At 43.8% G+C, this 20,000-nt stretch overlaps 1 protein-coding gene across 5 annotated transcripts in view; it reads left to right on the forward strand.

The window, feature by feature from the left end:
• TSC2 (TSC complex subunit 2) overlaps nucleotides 1-20,000 on the forward strand; it is a 3,048,576-nt gene that overhangs the window by 2,107,997 nt on the left and 920,579 nt on the right. The gene's annotated exons all lie outside the window — the stretch shown is intronic.

A 20,000-nucleotide genomic window follows, 5' to 3' on the forward strand; every position in this document is an offset into this window, starting at 1 on the left:
GTTGTGAAAGCGCTTACCACTTTGTACTTTGCTGTGATTAAACGTTTTGCTGTGTGTTATCTTGGTGCATTTTTTACTTTTTACCTTTCATTTGGATTTATTTCTGCACCAAGGTTTTACCCAACACGGTTTCTTTGGTTTCCAAAAGGTGTGATGAGATGGGTAAGTTGATTCAGGGAATCTCTCAAGGTTTTTCAGCCCCCTTTTCCATATTTTCTAAAGGATGCTCTAACTCGTCATCCAGTTTTGGTAAGAAACAAAATAGTCTCAGCAAAATGCTGGTTAACAAACGTTAAAGAAGAAATGACAATAGGGTACCAAAAGAAGTAGATCCACCAGACCAGACTCCTCTGTTTCATCTGGTTCTTCAAAACATGTTGTCTTAGGGAGTGAAAGATCCATTTCCTTCCTCCCAGTTTGGGAAATGTTTTTATTCAAGGATGTTTTTGGTGCCAAAGAAAGAAAAAGCTTGCAGACCAGTTCTGGATCTTTCTTTCCTAAACCAAGTTGTGATAGTGCCCAAGTTCAAAATGCTGTCACTTCACAACCTGTTACACCTTCTTCCTCTTAAATTTCCTAGGAATAAATAAGTTTTAAAAGATGCTTGTCATATCCCTATTCATCGAGACTTCTAGTGCTAAAGATTTGTGTGGATTATATTATTAGTTCTCTGCCTTGCCCTTTAGACTATCCAGTGTAGCAAAGGTGTTCACAAAGTGTATTAGTTCCAGTTGTAGCTCATATTGCAGGCTACAGGATATCCACATTTTTCCATATTTAGATGAATTGCTTATCTTTGCAAACTATCAAAAATCTCTCACTTGGGTGAGAGACCTCTTGCACAAGTTGGAGTTCCAAGAAAGCATTCATAAGTCTCTCTTCATAGGTTCATAGGTTGGTACTAGGCTATCAGCCCTAGGGCCTATACAAGCCTAGCCATAATAATTCTCTGGCTATTTCTTCCCACATTATTTACTTTCCTGGACCCCTGTCTAGCAGGGCGACTGACGTGATCCCTGGGGTGAATTTCCTTTCTCCCATCCAATCGTCAAGGTTCCTCTTGAAGAGGTCCAAAGAGGCACTCTGCTTGACATGTATGGGCAATCTATTCCAGAGTCTGGGGAGTCTCTGGGTCAGGAACCTATCCCTCCAGCATGTTTTGTTTATTGTGATGACAAGGTTTAGATCCCTGGAGCGTGTAGCTCTGAGGGATTGGGATTTCTTTAAGTCTAGCATGTCCAACAGCTCTGGGTTTGACATGGCCTTGTATGTTAAGCAGAGATCGCCTCTGAGTAGACGATATGTGACAGAGTATAGCTGGAGTTTTTTAAGGCAGTCAGCATAGGGCATCTGCTTTAGGCCTGTGATTCTTTTAGTGAGGTATTTCTGAGGCCTTTCCAGTTGTTGCATATGTCTTGAGAGGTACATACCAAATGGGGTGTTGTATTCTATAATGGGTCTAATGAGGGATGAGTACAGTGGGACAATGACCTCCTTTTTTCTGGATGAAAAGCCCTTCGTGATGAGGTGTGCCACATAGAAGGATTTTCCTGACTGTTGTGGCGATGTGGTTATCGAAGGTGAGACCACTGTCCACCTGTGTCCCTAAGTCTCTTATCACACTTTCTGTGTTTAGTGTACTGACACTTATATGGTAATTCATGGATACATGTTTTTTCCCAAAGGGGATAACAGTACATTTCTTGGCATTGAGCTTGAGCCCATGGCTCTGGCACCAAGCATCTGTTTCTGTAAGGCCCTTTTGTAGAGTATCCACATCATTTGGGGATTCAATAATGGCTCCCAGTTTGCAGTCATCTGCAAACTTTGTTAGCCAGAGTCCCTTAGTGTTGACCTGTACTTCAGAGAAGTAGATGCCAAACAAGAGCGGCCCCAGGACTGAACCCTGAGGTACTCCACTTGTCACTTGTCTGGAGCTGGATTTGGAGTCGGCTACTTTTACAGTGTCGGTTCTATCAGTAAGCCATTTAGCAACCCATTGGGTGACATAGGGATTAATGCCCAACTTAGTAAGTTTATCTATGATTCCAGAGTGGGGGATGGTGTCAAAGGCCTTGGCAAGGTCTAGATAGGCTGTGTTGACCACCTTACCCTTGTCCATGGCTCTGGAGACTAATTCAAAGAAGTCAATCAGGTTCAGGAGACAAGATCGGCCCTTCACAAACCCGAACTGGGTGGGGTCCAGTGTTTGAAGGTTGCCAATGTCTTTGTTTATAAGTTCCATGATAATACGCTCCATGGCCTTGCAGATAAGGCTTGTCAGACTGATGGGACAGTAGTTTCTGGGATCCAAGGCAGATCCTCCCTTGTGGAGCGGGATAACTGTAGCTCTGCGCCACTCAGTGGGCATGAAACCTGAGGTGAGGCTGTGATTAAACATGACACTTAGGTGAGGTGCCAGTTCATATTGTAGTTCATGTAGTACACAGCCCGGGATGTCATCTGGTCCCATGGATGCTGTATTCTTGGCTTTAGAGAGTGCGTTTTGTACCTGTGTGGCCGTTATTACTGGAATTTGGCAATCTTCCGGTATTGAGATGGGCCATTTAGGGGGTGAGAGGGGGGTGAAGTTGGCACTGAATCGATCTGCCAGGATATTGGCAATATCCTTCGGATCAGTATATTTAATGCCTTTCTGTTTTAGCTCAGAGCAGATCTGAGCATTGCCATTTAGATTCTTGACATAGTTATAGAATGCTTTGTGGTTGTCTTTGGAATCTTTGGCAATTTTATTTTCGTAACTAGCTTTGGAGGATTTTATGAGGCATCTCAGTTTCTTACTGAGGCTAGTAAGGGAGTTTTTTGCATCCTGGGATTTTCCTCTCTTCTGCAAAAGTTTCTTCCTTTTGTTGTAAAGTTTGTTTATGGCAGGGGACCACCAGATTGGCTTCCTTTTTTTGGATGAGAGCATTTTGGTTCTATTTGGGATGGCACGATTCATGCATGAGTGGATGTGCTTGTACAGTGCAGTTCCCGTCTGCATGGGTGTCATGAAGTTTGTCACTTCTGACTTGAGTAGGATGAATTTGGCTTTGGAGAAGTTTTTTATGGTGGTTTCTTTACTGGGGGGTGGGATGTGGATGTTAAGGGTGATTAGCTTATGGTCAGACCTGACTAACAAGAGGGTGACCATAGGTATGGAGCATTGATTTCCCATGTTGGTAATGACCAGGTCTAGGATATTGGAGCCACTGGTGGGACTATGGATTAGTTGATCCAGGGCGTTGGAATTTATGAATTCCAAGAACCGTTGCGCAAAGGTGTTGGGACATGAGTAGTTTTCCCAGTTAATGGCAGGGTAGTTAAAATCACCCAGTATTAGGGTGTTTGGTTCTATCGTAATATTTTCCAGTATGTTTAGAAAGGTGTAGTGAGAATCTTGGGGTATGGTGGGGGATCTGTAGCAAGCTACAATTTGGATTGCAGTCTTACCTAGTGTTAGTTGCACTTGGAGAATTTCAGACCCATTGTGTTGGCCAACTAGCCTGGTGGTGTGAATATCCTTGGTGAATATTGACACTCCTCCACCTTTAGTGTTTGGTCCTGGTTTGGTGGCCGAAAAGTGTGGTAAGAGTTGTAGCCTGGTATTGCAGGGGTGCTCTCTGGAGCCTTGAACCAGGTCTCAGTTACTGCACAGATATCGATGTCCTCCATTTTTAGGAGTGCCTCGAGAGAGTGCATTTTGAGGTTTAGACTTCTAGCATTGAGTAGCATTACCTTCAGATTTTGCATGCTTGTACCTGTTACGGTGGTGGTTTTGTCCTTTGAAGTTTGCCTAAAAAAGGCACTATAGGGGTGGCAAGAGCCTTAGCCAGTAACCTGAATCCCAGGGGCGACAGGTGCAGACCATCTCTGGCAAAGCATCGTGGTCTGTCAATCATGTCATCCCAGACAGATAGATACTGGATCCCCTTTGAATGACACCATAAGCTTAGCCAATTGTTGAGGTCAATCATTTTATCCTTATATTGTGGTATCATTCTGGGCAAAGGCAGGATGCTACTCAGGGCTAGGGTCATACCTGCCTGGGCCACATGATCCGAGAGCTCTTCCATGTCTCTTTTCATGTAGTCCAGGGAGGTACGTCTCAGGTCATTCACTCCAACATGGACAATGACAGAGTCATATTTGTACTTGTTGTGGAGTGACTTGAGTGCATGCGTTATGTGGCGGATCCTGGCACCCGACAGGCAGCTGACTGTAATTTTCTTCTTATTCAACCCGGTGAGAGGGACATCAGTGTGCCGGACTATAGAGTCACCTATGACTAAAGTGTTAGGTACATTGTCTTGCCTTAGGGGCTGTTGCTGGGTGGCACACTGGTGTTGTGAACTATGTGACACATTGGTTGTGATTGGTGTTTGTTTGCGTTTCAGCTTCAGAGGTCTTTGTTGCTTGGGCAGGTTACAGTTAAGGGCCTCTGCATATGTGGATTTAGTGTTGCTATATGTGGGTGTTGGTGGTGCGGGTTTAGAAGGGCTATGTGTTGCTTGAGGTGTAGTGTGGGTGTTAACCTTCTCCTCTTGACTGTTTAGCACAATCTTGGGTGGAGAGAGCTTTGCTTCCATTTTGGCTATGTAAGTGCATCTCTCACAGGTTGTAGTGTTGGGTGGTAGGAGGAGAGGGTTGTCTGTGTACATGAGGCACTTGACTCCATCACACAGATTTGTGTTATTGGGGTATCTGCTAGACACCTTAGTTCAGAGAGCTTTTCTTCCACAGGAAAAAAAAAGATCTATATCCAGATGTATTTTAGGGTTTTCTACTCAGACTTCAGTCACTGTAAGGGAAAGACCACAGGATTTTGAGTCTCGTGGCATCTTTGGCTTGCATGATACTCTTGGCAAGACTCCACATCAGAAAGATACAATGGTATCTGAAGTCTCTGTGGTCTAGCATCAAAACCAACCCATTATCTTTTAAAATCCCAGTTCTGGGTTTTTCAAAGGAGAACTCATTTGGAGATGGCAAATTTCTCTAAATCCAGGTCACTCCTTCTTTCCCCCTGCTCCAAAGCAGTCACCGCAAACTCCTTGGACTTCCTTGGGGAGCAGTTTCTGGAGGAAAAAAGTAGAAGGTGTTTGGGACACCAAAGAGAGGTGTAAGCACACAAATTTGAAAGATGTTTGGTCTGATCAAAGAACTCAATATTCTTTGAATCATCTTTGGTCTGCTGCACCTCTTCTGGTTTTACAGACAATTTCACAGTTATGTGGTCTATCAACAAGCAAGGGGGGGAGCCAGATCTTAACCTTTTTGCAGACTAGCCATGTTAGTTGCGGATATAGCACAGTTTCACTGTACAGGCATACTACATCCCATTGGAGCAAAACTGTTTGCCAGGCAAGCCGAGCAGGGGAAAGGCAGACCCTTATGAAAGGAAACTAGACTGGTGATCATCCAAGATTTGATCCATCTTTGGGAAGTTCAAGTAGACCTCACTGCCACCACTCTGAACAATCAGCTGGCAAAATTCTGATCCGAGACTCCATGCAGAAAGGCCTGGAAGACAGATTCATTTTCCTTAACCTTTCCCTTCTTTTGGAAATTACCAGAGGCAGTTACCACAAGCTTCCTCACTGAATGGATCTACTCACACAAGAGCAGGAATGTTTGATGCACCCTGTCCTCAATCAACTTCATTTACCTGCGTGGATAACAGGGTCTTAATTCCCTTTGGGCACTTGCTTATTGTAGATATGCAGCAGGTACTAATGTGGGCAGGAAAGCCTTCTTCTAGAATATTAACAAATGGAACATATTTTTTAGTTGGTGCCAGCAACGTAACCAGCACCCATTCAGGGCTAATGTTTCTCTGGTTTTACACGATTTGTGAGAGTTACTATGCTTTGGCCTTTCTTACTTCTCCGTCCATGTTCATTTCATTCATTTCAGCATGTCTGCCCATGGGTCCTCCTGTTTCAGTGCATTTTCATGTCAAAATGTTTTTGAAAGGGGTTTTGCACAAGAAACCTCCAAGAAAACCGATGGCTCTTGCTTGGGATCTTAATCTTCTGCTAGAGAAGCGAACTGTTACTCCATTTGAATCAGCTGATCTAGCTGACTTGAGATTCTTAACATGGACAACTATTTTGCTGATTGCTCTGACCTCTGCAAGAAGAGTATCCGAGTTGTGCAAGCTCTTATGGTAAGCCAGCCTTATTTCATTTTCCTCAAAGACCGGGTTAGTTTTGAGAACTAATCCTTCTTTTATGCCTAAAGTGGGATCCAAGTTTACTTCAAGCCAAACTTTGCATCTCCCTGTTTTCTTTATTGAACTGTAAAGTGAGGGAGAAAGGATACTTCATACCGTGGATATCCGCAGACAGCTCGGGTTTTCAGAACAAAATCTTTCAGATCTTTGGATCATTTCATTTCTTGTGACAGTAAAAAGAACGCACAAACTGTGTCTAAACAGACTGTTTCTAAATGATTATCTCAGGCTGTTACCTTTTGTTCTCACAACAAAAGTGTTACAGGTAGGGTCAAGGCCCAATCTTATTCTATGCCTTTTTGGAAAGGGTTGGGTTCTAGAAATATACTAGAAGCAGCACCTTGGCATCTGTACATACTTTTACAAAGCACTAAAAGCTTGATTCCTTGTCTAGGTCAGGCTTTGCTAGGACCATTCTCCAGGGCATCCGGGATTATTCCCTTCCCAAATGTTAGCTATGGTAATTTACCCATACGGCCGAAAGGTGTGGAGTAAGTTGTAGCCTGGTAGTGCAGGGGTGCTTTCTTCTGCCTTGAACAAGGTCTCTGTTACTGCACAAATGTCTCAAAACCTACACCACCAAAACACACACATAGAAACACAAAACACACACCTACATTCGTGGAGGCTCTCAGTAAAAACCTGCCCAAGCAACAGGGACCTCCAAAGCAGAAACACAAGCAACCTCCACCCCCAACACAACCCAAATGACACATAGCCCACAAACTCAATGTGCCACTCAACCACAGCCCATAAGGCATAACAACGTACCCAACACTCTAGTCATAGGTGACTCTATAGTCAGGCACACTGATGTTCCACTCACCAGGCTAAACAAGGAGAAAGTTACTGTCAGGTGCCAGGATCTGCCACATAATGCATGCATTCAGGTCACTCCACAACAAGTACAAATACGAATCTGTCATTGTCCATGTTGGTGTGAATGACCTGAGACGTACCTCCTTGGACTACATGAAAAGGGACATGGAGGAGCTGTCCGATCTTGTGGCCCAGGCAGGTATGACCCTAGCCCTGAGTAGCATCCTGCCATCACCCAGAGTGATACCACAGTACAAGGACAAAATGATTGACTTCAGCAATTGGTAAGCTTCTGGTGTCATTCTAAGGGGATCCAGTATCTGTCTGCCTGGGATGACATGATCGACAAGCCACGATGCTTTGCCAGAGATGGCCTGCACCTGTCGCCCCTGGGATTCCGGATACTGGCAAAGGCTCTAGCCACCCCTATAGTGCCTTTTTTAGGCAAGGTTCAAATGACAAATTCACCACCCTAACAGGTACAGGCAAGAAAAATCTGAGGGTATTGCTACTCAATGCTAGAAGTATAAACCTCATAATGCACTCTCTCGAGGCACTCCTTAAAATGGAGAACATCGACATCTGTGCAGTGACAGAGACCTGGTTCAGGGCTCCAGAGAGTACCCCTGTATTACCTGGCTATAATTCATACCACACCTTTCGGCCACCTAATCTGGACTGAAACACTAAAGGCAGAGGCGTGTCCATATTCATTAAGGATATCCACACCTCCAGGCTAGTTGCTCAGCATAATGCATCCGAGATTATCCAAGTGCAACTAACTCTGGGCAAGACAGCAATCCAAATTGTAGCTTGCTACAGATCCCCCACCATGCCCCAGGATTCCCACTCCTCATTTCTTAATACACTGGAAAATATTAGGGTACAACCTAACACCCTAATAATGGGCGATTTCAACTACCCTACCATTAACTGGGAAAACTAATCATGTACCAACTCTTGTGCTCAACGTTTTCTGGAATTCATAAATTCCAATGCCATGGATCAACTTATCCACACCCCCACCAGGGGCAGCAATTTCCTAGACCTGGTTATTACCAACATGGGCAACCGGTGCTCCACACCAGAGGTCAGTTCCTCGTTGGTCAGATCCGACCATAAGCTAATCACCCTAGGCATCCACATCCCTCCCCCAACCCCCATTAGGGAAACCACAGTAAAAAATTTCTCCAAAGCCAACTTCACGCTTCTTAAGACAGAAGTGGCAAACTTCACGACACCCATGCTGTCGGACAATAGAGGTATGACTGCTGAATCTTACACAAATGTACTTTATAAGCACTTACATGAGTGCATGGATTGTGCAATCCCTAACAGAACCAAGATGCTATCCTCCAAAAAAAGGAAGCCAATCTGGTGGTCCCCTGCCATAAACAAACTCTACAACAGAAGAAAGAAACTGTTGCAAAAAAGAGTAAAATCCCATGATTGGAGTAACTCCCTGGTCAGCTTCAGTAAGAAGCTGAGATCCCTCATAAAATCATCCAAAGCTAGTTATGAAAACAAAATTGCCACTGACTCTAAAGACAACTACAAAGCATTCTATGGCTATGTCAAGAATCTCAATGGCAACACTCAGATCTGCTCTGAGTTACAGCACAATGGCACTAAATATACAGAACCAACGGATATTGCCAACATCCTGGCAGATAGGTTCAGTGCTAATTTTACCCCCTCTGTCATCCCCTAAAGGGCCCATCTCTGTACCAGAAGAATGCAAAGTTCCTGTAATCACGGCTGCACAGGTAAAAAACACGCTATCCAAAGCCAAAAACACAGCATCTATGGGACCTGACGACATCCCAGGCTGTGTTCTACATGAACTACAGAACGAACTGGCACCCCACCTAAGTACCATGTTCAATCATAGCCTCACCTCAGGCTATGTGCCCACTGAATGGCGCACAGCGACAGTTATCCCACTCCACAAAGGGGGAGCCACCACAGACCCCAGAAACTACCGCCCCATTAGCCTAACGAGCCTGGTCTGCAAGGCTATGGAGCGTATCATCATGGAACTTATAAACAATGACATTGGTAATCTCCAAACTCAGGACTCCACCCAGTTTGGGTTTGTAAAAGGCAGATAATGTCTCTTAAACCTGATAGACTTCTTTGAAGCAGTCACCAAAGCCGTAGATGAGGGTAAGGTGGTTCACACAGCCTATCTAGATCTCGCCAAGGCTTTTGACACCACCCCCCACTCTGGAATTATAGATAAACTCACTAAACTAGGTATAAATCCCTATGTCACAAGATGGGTTGCCAACTGGCTCACTGACAGAACCCACACTGTGAAAGTAGCAGACTCCAAATCCAGCTTCAAACCAGTGACAAGTGGAGTAACACAGGGATCAGTCCTGGGTCCTGTCCTGTTCGGTATCTACTTTTCTGAAGTACAGGACAACACAGAAGGTCTTTGGCTAACGAAGTTCGCAGATGACTGCAAACTAGGAGCCATAATCAAAACTCCAAAAGATGTGGACATCCTACAAAAGGGCCTTGCTGAGACAGATGCCTGGTGTCAAAGCCATGGCCTCAAGCTCAATGCCAAAAAGTGCATTGTCATTCCTTTTGGTAAAAACTCAGTACCCATGAACTACCACATAGGTGGTAGTCTACTTAACACCGAAAGTGTGATAAGAGACCTTGGGACACAGGTGGACAGTAGTCTCTCCTTTAATAATAACATCGCCACAGTAGTCAGAAAATCCTTCTATGTGACACACCTCATCACAAAAGGTTTCTCATCCAGGAAAAAAAGAGGTCATTGTTCCCCTCTACTCGTCACTCATTAGACCCATTATAGAGTACAATGCCCCTTTTGGTATGTATCTCGCAAGACATCTACAACAACTGGAAAGGCCACAGAAATACCTCACAAAGAGGATTACCGGCCTCAAAGAAATGCCCTATGCAGACCGTCTAAAAAAAACTGCAGCTTTACTCCGTTGCATATCGCCTACTCAGAGGCGATGTCTGCCTAACACACAAAGCTATGTCAAACCCAGAGCTTTTAGACATGCTCCACTTAAAGAAATCCCAATCCCTACGAGCTACACGCTCTAGGGACCTAAACCTTGTCACCACAGTAAACAGAACATGCTGGAGGGATAGATTCTTGTCCCAGAGTCTTCCCATACTCTGGAACAAACTACCTATCTATATCAAACAAAGCTCCTCATTAGCACTGTTCAAGAAAAAATCTTGATGATTGGATGGGAGATAGTAAATTCACCCCGGGGATCACTTCTGTGGCTCTGCTCGACAGTGGCACAGGAAAATAATTTTCTTGGGTGGCGAAAGCCAGGGTACCTTTGGCTAGGCTTATATAGGCCCTAGGACCAATAGCCTAGTACCTACCTCTGAACCTATGTTCTCCATCGTAAGGAGTGCCTTGAGTGAGTGCATTTTGAGATTTAAACTTCTAGCGTTGAGCAACATGACCCGCAGATTGCATCTGTTTGTAGCTGTTACGATGGTAGTTTGGTCTTTGGAACACTGCCTAAAAAAGGCTCTATAGGTGTGGGTGTGGCAAGACCCTTGGCCATTATCCAGAAGCCCAGGGATGACAAATGCAAGCCATCTCTGCAAAGCATCGAGGTCTGTCAGTCATGTCATCCCAGGCAGGCAGATACTGGATCCCCTTAGAATGACACCAGAAACTTAGCCATTTGTTGAATCATTTTCTGCTTGTACTGTGGTATCATTCTGGGTGATGGTAGGATGCTGCTCAGGGCTAGGGACATACCCACCTGGGCTACACAATCCGAGAGCTCCTCCATGTCTCTCCATGTAGTCCAGGGAGGTACATCTCAAGTGATTAACATGTACAATGACAGAGTCATATTTGTACCTGTTGAGCAACCTCTGAGTGCTTGCATTGTGTCGGATCCTGGCACCTGACAGGCAGCTGTTACTTTCTCCTTATTCAACCTAGTGATTGGGACATCAGTGTGCCTCACTATCGAGTCACCTATGACTAGTGTGTTGGGCATGCTGTTTTGCCTTAGGGACTTTGGTTAAGTGGCACACTGTTTAGGAGAGTTGTGTGTCTCGTGATTAGTATTGTGTTGTGGTGGTCGAGTGCATTTCTGCCTTGGAGGTCTCTGCTGCTTGGGTAGATTTTTATTGAGAGCCTCCACAAAGGTGGGTTTTGTGGTTTGTGTTTTTATGTGAAGGCAGTGCTGGTGTGTTCCAGAGGGCTGTGTGTTTCATGTGGTGTGGTGCAAGTGTTGACCTTCTGTTGACCAGCTAGTCCGGTCTTGGCTGGAGAGTGTGTGGCTTCCAATTTGTATATATAAGTGCATCTCTCGCAAGTCTGAGTGTTGGAAGGTAAGAGGAGAGGGTTGTCTGTGTATATGAGGCAGCTGCTACATTGCCTCAGGATGTCCAAGTTCACCAGGTTAATAGGAGAAAGCACAGGGAACTGACCTTTAGACATGCCTGGAGGGCTGGGCATTGGTAATAAGTACTACATCGGTTTCCTTGTAGAATGTTTATTGCTGGCAGCACTTGTGTGCTACAATAATTGCTACAAGATGTCTGGTAAAGTGCTAGACTAATAAGCTAGTATAACTGCAGGAGGGGGAGAACTAGTAAATCTAAGGGAAAAATTGAAGAGCAGACTCTGGCACCGCTCAGAAGCTTTCAAACAGTCCTGGGTACAGCAAATCTGTAACAGGACTAGTCTAGTTACAGGAAAGGGAGGAAACAACTGCAAATGTGGCCTTTTAAATCAGAAAGTTGAGAGAGATGGAAAAACTTCCCAAATGGCCAATAACTACAATTTCTGGGCCAGAAAACTCTCCTTATGTGGTGGATAAGGGTACCTAGTGCTTACCACTTCCACTGATGAGCTAGAAGGCTTCCCTCCAACACAGAAAGGCTTGGGGGCTCAGGAGCTTACAAACAGTCCTGGATACAGCAAATCTGTATCTGGACTAGATTTGTTACAGCAAAGGGGGGGAAACAAGCTTAGAATTTTTTTTTTAATAAAGTGGCAAAGGAGAAAGTTCAAACAGAGGATAAGTCAAGGTTAAGAATCTAAGTGGGTTGGCCTTCACAAATGTTCTCTCTCTATATTAGTGTCACTAGCTCATTCTACCTAATACAGAGAGAACATTTGTGAAGGGCAAACCGCTTAGGTTCTTAAAATTTTGAATTATCTTCCGTTTCTCTCTATTAGGTAGAATGCACTAATAACACTAGACTGGGAGGAGTGTCCCAAATCAAATATGCAGTATGGGCGGGCAACTGTAAAGCCACCAAGTATAACAACAAGACAACAATAGGGAGTGGGGGTGGGAAACTATTACAGCTACTAGCTGCTGTTGTGTCTTTCGGCTTATCCCGGTTAGGGGTCGCCACAGCGGACCTCCGGTCCGCTAATGTTTGGTAGTGGATTTTTACGTGTCGAGTTACCAGCCCTGACGCACAACCTTCAACGAAGGCACGCCCATTCATGCATGCCTCCATACAGAAGATGCTCTAGCTGAGAATCGAACGCGACAATGTCTTGCTGTGAGGCGACAACGCTACCGCAGCACCACTACCGCGGTATTACAGCTACTAGCTCTAGCCACTAAATTAAAGTTTTAAACAGATAAAGGCGCAAGGAGACTCTAGAGAATGCTTTGTAGTAAAAGAATGCTCTGTAGTTATTTTTCTATTTAATCGTTTCATAGAATACTGTGGTCTCTCTCTGTCTCTGCAGTTAGTGGAGGCTGTTGTGTTTCACTTCATTGATATTCAGTGTTAAACTCTTAGCCTAGAGGGTTTCTGTGTCTTTATAAGTGCTAATCGCATATCTTTGAATTTATTACTGCTCATTATCGGAGTAGTTTGGCTTCTGCTACATACCTACAATCAACTGCATTACTAGCTAAGTTAAGTACAAACTTGCAGTGTTAAAGATTGTACTGCATTTTATTTTATTTTTCTCTGCATTTAATTTTCATTGGTCTGTCTCTCTCTGTAGTTATTTATTTTTCTATTTAATTGTTTCATAGAATACTGTGGTCTCTCTGTCTCTGCAGTTAGTTTCCCCCCACCCTCCCTGTTCTTGTATTAAACTTGGTGGCTTTGGAATTGCCCGCCACTCCCATAAATTTGTTTGAACACTTCTCCTGGGTCTATCTCATTTTCTCACTCACGAGTACAGTGAGATCGTATTTTGACTTCAGACACTCCAACCAGTCCCATTTGGTCAGCTCTATTCCAGTCTAGTGTCACTAGCTCATTCTACCTAATACAGAGAGAACATTTGTGAAGGGCAAACCGCTTAGGTTCTTAAATTTTGAATTATCTTCTGTTTATCTTTTCTCCCTTTCCACGTTCCAAAAAAAAAAAAATTTTCTAAGCTTGTTTCCTGTCTTTCCTGTAACTAGTTTAATCCAGATACAGATTTGCTGTAAACAGGACTGTTTCTAAGCTTCTGAGCCCTCAAAGCCTTTTTGTGTTGGAGGGAAGCCTTCTAGCTTATCAGTGGGAGTTGTAAGCACTAAGTAACCTATCTACCACAAGCGTGGTTTCTGGCCCAGAAACTGTAGTTTATTGGCTGTTTAGGCAGTTTTTCCATCTCTTTCAACTTTCTGGTTTAAAAGCCTGTGTTTGTTTCCCATCTTTCTTGTAACTAGTGTAGCCCAGGTACAGATTTGCTGTATCCAGGACTCTTTGTAAGTTTTTGAGCCCCCAAGCCTTTCTGTGTTGGAACAAAGCATTCTAGCATATCAGTGGGAGTGGTAAGCACTAGGTAGCCTATTTACCACAAGATCCAGGTACAGATTCTTAGTTTTAGCACTTGAATTTGCTTATTCGTTATTATTGTTCAGAACTTATTGTTAGCACTAAATAAACTACAAATTACTACAGCACTCAACCTTCCTCTTTACCTAGAGGGAAATAGTGTTTGTTCTTTCTTTCCTCACTTGCTTAGAGAAAAACAGCTCTTATACTCACTTTCCTCACTTGTCCAGAGGAAAGTAGTTTTTTATTCAGGTATGTCCAAGGGTCAGCTCACAGTGTTCTCTCCTGTCTATCTGATGAATCTGGGCATCTTGAGACAATGTAGCAATTGCCTCATGTACACAGACAACCCTCTCCTCCTACCACCCAACACCTCAACCTGTGAGAGATGCACTTATCTAGCCAAACTGGAGGTAAAGCTCTCTCCATCCGAGGCTGAACTTGACAGTCGAGGAGAAGGTAAACACTTGCACCACACCACACTCCTGACATAGTCCCACTAAACCTACACCACCAAAATCCACACACAAAAACATAAAAGCATTCGCAGAGGCTCTCAGTAATAATCTAGTCAAGCAACAGAGACCTCCAAAGCTGAAACGCAAGCAACCTCCACCCCCAACACAACCCAAATGACATATAGCCCACAGACTCAGTGTGCCAATAAACCACAGCCCATAAGATAAACCAACTTACCCAACACACTAGTCATAGGTGACTTTATAGTCAGGCACACTGATGTCCCACTCACCCAGCTAAACAAGGAGAAATTACTGTCAGCTGGTATCTAGTGCCAGGATCCACCACATAACCCACGCACTCAGGTCACTCGACAAGTATAAATATGACTCTCATTGTCCATGTTGGTGTGAACGACCTGAGACGTACCTCCCTGGACTACATGAAGAGAGGCATGGAAGAGCTCTCTGATCTTGTAGGCCAGGCAGGTATGACCCTATCCCTGTGTAGCATCCTGCCATTGCCCAGAATGATACCGCAGTACAAGGACAAAATGATTGACTTCAAAAATTGGCTAAGCTTCTGGTGTGATTCTAAGGTGATCCAGTATCTGTCTGCTTGGGACGATATGGTCGACGGATCACAATGCTTTGACAGAGATGGCCTGCACCTGTCGCCCCTTGGATTCCAGATACTGGCTAAGGCTCTTGCCACCCCTGTAGTGCCTTTTTTAGGCAAGTTTCAGATGATAAATTCACCACTGTAACAGGAGCAGGCAAGCAAAAACTGAGGGTAATGCTACTCAATGCTAGAAGTCTAAATCTCAAAATGTACTCACTCGAGGCACTCCTTAAAATGGGAGAACATATATATCTGTGCAGTGACTGAGACCTGGTTCAAGGCCCTAGAGCGCACCCCTACATTACCAGGCTATAACTCATACCACACTTTTCGGCCATCTAACCTGGACCAGAACACCAAAGGCGGAAGTGTGTCCATATTCATTAAGGATGTCCACATCTCTAAGCTAGTTGCTCAGCATAATGAATCCGAGGGTATCCAAGTGCAACTAACTCTGGGCAAAACTGCAATCCAAATTGTAGCTTGCTACAGATCCCCCACCATGCCCCAGGATTCCCACTCCTCTTTTCTTGATGTACTGGAAAATATTAGGGTTTAACCAAACACTCTAATAATGGTCGATTTCAACTATCCCACCATTAAATGGGAAAACTGCTCATGTACCAACTCCTTCGCTCAATGCTTTCTGGAATTCATAAATTCCAATGCCCTGGATCAATTTATCCACACCCCCACCAAGGGCAACACTATCCTAGGCCTAGTCATTACCAACATGAGTGACCGATGTTCCACACCTGAAATAAACACCTCATTGGTTAGATCCGACCATAAGCTAATTACCCTAGATATCTGCATCCCGCCCCCACCCACCATTAAGGAAACCATGGTAAAAAATTTCTCCAAAGCCAACTGCATGCTTCTTAAGACAGAAATGGTGAACTTCATGACACCCATGCAGATGGACAATACAGTTAACGACTGCTGAATCCTACACAAATGCACTCTATAAGCACTAACACGAGTGCATGGATCATGCTATCCCAAACAGAACCAAGATGCTATCCTCCAAAAAAAAAAAAAAAAAAAGGAAACCAATCTTAGTGGTCCCCTACCATAAACTCTACAAGAGAAGGAAGAAACTGTTGCAAAAGAGAGTAAAATCCCGTGAGTGGAGGAGCTCCCTGGTCAGCTTCAATAAAAAGCTGAGATCCATTAAAAGATCCTCCAAACCAAGCTACAAAAACAAAATTGCCACTGATTGTAAGGGCAACCACAAAGCATTCTATAGTTATGTCAAGAATCTCAATGGCAGCATCCAGATCTGCTCTGAGTTACAGCACAACGGCACAAAAATTACAGAACCAACTGATATTGCCAACATCCTGGCAGATAGGTTCAGTGCTAACTTTACCCCCCTCTCACCCCCTAAAGGGCCCATATCTATACAGGAAGAATGCAGAGTTCCTGTAATCACATCTATGCAGGTAAAGGCTGCACTCTGTAAAACCAAAAACACAGCATCCATCGGACTGGACAACATCCCAGGCTGTGTTTTACATGAACTTCAGAATGAACTGGCTCCCCCACCTAAGCACCATGCTCAATCATAGTCTCACGTCAGGCTTTGTTCCTCACCGAATGGCGCAAAACAACAGTTATCCCACTCCACAAAGGGGGAGCTACAACTGATCCTGGGAACTATCGCCCTAGTAGCCTGATGAGCCTGGTCTGCAAGGCCATGGAATGTATCATCATGGAACTCAGACACTGGTAACCTCCAAACTGTGGACCCCACCCAGTTTGGGTTTGTGAAAGGGAGATGATGCCTTCTGAACCTGTTTGACTTCTTTGAGGCGGTCACCAAAGCCGTAGACGAGGGTAAGGTGGTTCACACAGCCTGTCTTGACCTCGCCAAGGCTTTCAACACCATTCCCCATTCTGGAATTATAGCTAAACTCACTAAACTAGGTATAAATCCCTATGTCACAAGATGGGTTGCCAACTGGCTCACTGACCGAACCCACACTGTAAAAGTTGCAGACTCTAAATCTGACTTCAAACCAGTGACAAATGGAGTACCACAGTGTTCAGTTCTGGGACCTCTCCTGTTTGATATCTACTTCTCTGAAGTACAGGCTAACACTGAAGACCCCTGGCTAACGAAATTCGCAGATGACTGCAAACTAGGAGCCATAGTAGAGTCCCCAAATGATGTGGACATCCTACAGAAGGACCTTACTGTGACAGATGCCTGGTGTCAGAGGCATGACTTCAAGCTCATTGCCAAAAAGTGCATTGTCATCCCCTTTGGTAAAAACTCTGTACCCATGAACTACCACATAAAAGGCAGTGGAACCGGGATGGACAGTAGTCTCTCCTTTGATTATCACATCGCCACAGTAGTCAGGAAATCCTATGTGGCACACCTCATCACAAAAGAGTTCTCATCCAGGAAAAAAGAGGTCATTGTTCCCCTCTACTCAGCACTCATAGAGTACGACGCCCCTTTTTAAATGTCCCTCACAAGACATCTGCAGCAGCTGGAGAGGCCACAGAAGTACCTCACAAAGAGGATTACTGGCCTCAAACAGATGCCCTACACTGACTGTCTCAAAAAACTCCAGCTTTACTCTGTGGCATATCGCCTACTCTGAAGAGATCTCTGCCTAACATATAAAGTTATGTTAAACCCAGAGCTGTTGGACATGCTACACCTTAAGAAATCACAATCCCTCCGAGCTACACACTTTAGGGACCTAAACCTTGTCACCACAATAAACAGGACATGCTGGAGGGAAAGATTTATGTCCCAGAGACTTTATAATCTCTGGAACAAGCTACCCATCTATGTCAAGCAAAGTTCCTCATTAGCACTCTTCATGAAAAATCTTGAGTGGATGGAAAATAGGAAATACACCCCAGGATCACTTCTGTGGTCTGCTTGACAGGAACACAGGAAATTAACTTTCTTGGGTGGCTTAAGCCAGGGAACCTTGCTGGCTAGGCTTACTTAGGCCCTTGGTCTGATAGCCTAGTACCTACCTATGAACTGCAAACAAGTCAGTTATATGATACCTGACTAGAAGACAGAAACCTCAAAAAAATCAAAAATGCACAGAAAAGCATGAATAGAGCACTCACAAACAGAAAATACAGCTTTCAGTATGAAAAAGCAGTTTACAGTTCAGTAATTCAGTGAACATGCAATTAGGTTCATAGGTAGGTACTAGGCTATTGGCCCTAGGGCCTATATAAGCCTAGTCAAAGGTACCCTGGCTTTCGCCACCCAAGAAAATTATCTTGATTAATTATGGTGGGAAAATTATCTTAATTTAAACAGGATATGTTGGAGAGAGTGATGTGTATCCCAGAGACTGCCCCTCTTATGGAACAAACTCCACATCCATGTGAAGCCGAGTTCTTCTATTACTCAGTTTAAGCTCAACCTAGACCAGTGGATGGGAATATGACATTTACACCAGGCCGGGTGCTCATGTCCTTTTTGGACAGTGGTGACTTGGAAATCCCTTACTCTCAATGTCCTATTTGAATACAGGACATCATTATTCTTTTGTGAAAACTTAGCTTTGCTTAGGCCCCCAGCTTGTTAGACTAGTAACAATCTGTATATGTATGAAGTGGTTTTCTTTCTGGTGTCAAAGTAGAGGGCAGGATCTCAGCAGAACAAATGTATCCCTGTTTTTTTAATGTCTGTGAGTTGCTTAGATCTAGCTTATCTTAACACATCAATAAAGGTACATCATTTCATCATTTTCTACTTGTCTGCCACTGGATCGTCCTTTATCTCAAATCAGGTCGAACTGTTTGCTGGGGGACTTCTCTACATTAAACCTGTTAAGGAAAAGAGTGGTGGTCTGTCCTTGGAACTTGAGCTGTGTGTTGGAAAAATTAACTCCTTCTCCTCTTTTGCATGTGCCAGCTGCTAGTTTTACTTTGAAACTTTTGACATGGAAAACCACCTTATTAGTAGATTTTGCCTCAGCTGAAAGTCTGAGTTACTGACTCTTTTGTGCATTCTCAGTATTTGTTTTTTCGTAAGGATAGTGTAAGCATTATAACCAATCCTACTTCCATGCCTAAGCCCTAAAGTGGCTTCTGAATTTACTCTTAGTGACTCCAGCTTCTTTCCAAACCTTCAAAGCAAGGGAGAAAAAATTCTTCATTGTTTAGGTATTCATAAGACACTTCAGGTTTTACTTAAAATAAATAAATAAATAAATAAATAAAAATAAACTGAAGACTTGGGGAAATCTAACCAGTTGTTTGTGTCTTGCACTGGAAAGAAAATAAGCTTACCAGTGTCTAAACAATTTACAAATTTATGTGCAGTGCAGTTCTCTTCTGCTATACAAGTCATGGCAAACGGCTACCAGGAATAGTTAAAGCCCACTCTGTCAGAGCAGTAGCCACTTCTGGAACTTTCATGCAGAGAGTTGACTCTAAAACCATTCACAAATCAACTATTTCATCCTCAGTCTGTGCCTTCACTAAATGTTGCAAACAGGATTTGTTAAGGCTGCACTTCATGCCATCTTAAGTTTGGAGGGAGTACTCCCTTCCTCTGTCCAGTCTAGTCAAGCTCTGGGAGCCATCCCAGCTGGTAAGAATTCTGCAAAAGGGATCTAATGAATACAGTGCAGTTGTGATAAAGTAGCATAATGGTAACTGTTGCCATACCTATACCCTCTCTCCATCCCCTTTGGGTATTAATGTGAAATTTTACTTTCTGGCAGGGGTGGAGTAAATTCTATGCACTTGCTTTTCTCCACCTTTAACTCCCATGTTCTCAAAGTTCACCTAGTCTTTAATATTTTTTTTTTCTCAGTGTTCTCTCCTTTCCTTAGGAATTTACTTTAGTGTTCTACTTAACCATATTCTTAATCAGGGAAAGTAAGCTTTGAAAATGGCATAAACATAGATCTCTCGTACATGCACTCTGGCATGTGCCTAGGGTGTATGTACAATTTGTATAGAGAAGGTCCTGAGCTTCAGAATGCTGGCTGGACAGATGGGACTATTATGTGAAAAGCCCTAGATGTTATGAATACTGCTACAGTCTTCTAGTCAAACATCACCCATTGTGATAAGTTATCTCCACAGTTTTACTTTTAAGATT

The sequence above is a fragment of the Protopterus annectens genome, chromosome 12.part0 (genome assembly GCF_019279795.1).
Source record: "Protopterus annectens isolate FY-2018-M chromosome 12.part0, PAN1.0, whole genome shotgun sequence".
Classification (NCBI taxonomy): Eukaryota; Metazoa; Chordata; order Ceratodontiformes; family Protopteridae; genus Protopterus; species Protopterus annectens.